Here is a 1,174-nt window from a genome sequence, read left to right as displayed (position 1 = left end):
TATATTTTCTGTGCCTTTGAGCTGGACTTTTTCTCCTTCTTCAATTCCTATTATTTGTAAATTTGATCTTTTCATGGTGTCCCATATTCCCTGGATATTTTTTGTTAAGAATTTGTTGGATTTAACATTTCTTTGACCGATGAATCTATTTCCTCTATCGTATCTTCAAGACCTGAGATTCTCTCTTCCATCTCTTGTATTCTGTTGTTTATGTTTGCATCTGTAGTTTCTGACCGTTTACCCTGGTTTTCCATTTCCAGCTTTCTCTCAGTTTATGTTTTTTTTTATTGTCTTTATTTCAGTTTTCAAGTTTTGAACTCTTTCTTTCACCTGTTTGATTGCTTTTTCTTGGTTTTCTTTAAGGGATTTATTGATTTCTTCCATTTTTTGGTCATATTTTCCTTCATTTCTTTAGGAAATTTTTCATTTCCTCCTTAAGGACCTCAATCATCTTTCTTACTTTTTTTAAAGGATGTTTTCTTCTGCTTCATCTGCATTGGGATGTTCAGGTCTAGCTGTTGTAGAACCACTAGTTTCTGGTGGTGCTGTCTAGCTCTTTATGTTATCTAGTGTATTCTTACCTTGTTGTCTACCCATCTCTTCCTCCAATTGGAACAGGTAGAGCCTGTGTTTCAGGGGATCACTTTTCCTCCAATTGGTGTAGTTGGGGGTTATGGCTCTATGATTACTCTTTTAGGTGTAGGCAGAGGAGAGCTTTCTGTGTTTATTCCTCTTGGTGTCTACAGCCCAATGCTCAAGTGGTCATTTTTCCTGATGTTGTTGTGGCTGAGGCTCCAGTGGTCAGATAATTCTGAAGGCCACTGTGGTCATCATGGCTTGCCACATTGCTATTCACGCTTCTCCTCAAAAATATGGACTGTTTCCTGAGTTTGCGTGTTATACTTGCACAGGGGCCTTGCTAATTTTCTCTGTACCATTCTAATTTTAGCATATGTGCTGCCGAAGCGAGCACCCATCTAGATGAACTATTAAAAGAGGAAACAGAAGTGTGTCTGTTCTGTTCTTTACTGAACCCTCCTGCTAGAGAGGAAGATTTTCTTATAAGCTATACCTAAGTCAAGTTACTAGAGAAACCAAAAATTACTTCCCAGGTTTTTTTTTTTTTTTTAAAAAATTCTTAGCAGAGAGAGAGAGAGAGAGAGAGAGAGAATGA

At 37.6% G+C, this 1,174-nt stretch overlaps 1 non-coding gene across 1 annotated transcript; it reads right to left on the bottom strand.

Annotated features, from left to right (window-relative positions):
* Positions 1–866: 866 nt before the first annotated feature.
* On the bottom strand, positions 867–973 carry LOC130870648 (U6 spliceosomal RNA). Its single transcript, XR_009056783.1, has one exon. It is a non-coding gene; the product is annotated as a U6 spliceosomal RNA (small nuclear RNA).
* Between the last annotated feature and the right edge of the window lie 201 nt (positions 974–1,174).

Source organism: Chionomys nivalis, chromosome 2 (genome assembly GCF_950005125.1).
Source record: "Chionomys nivalis chromosome 2, mChiNiv1.1, whole genome shotgun sequence".
NCBI classification, from domain to species: domain Eukaryota; kingdom Metazoa; phylum Chordata; class Mammalia; order Rodentia; family Cricetidae; genus Chionomys; species Chionomys nivalis.
Note: the sequence above shows the minus strand (reverse complement) of the source record. Positions and strands in the feature narration are given on the sequence as shown.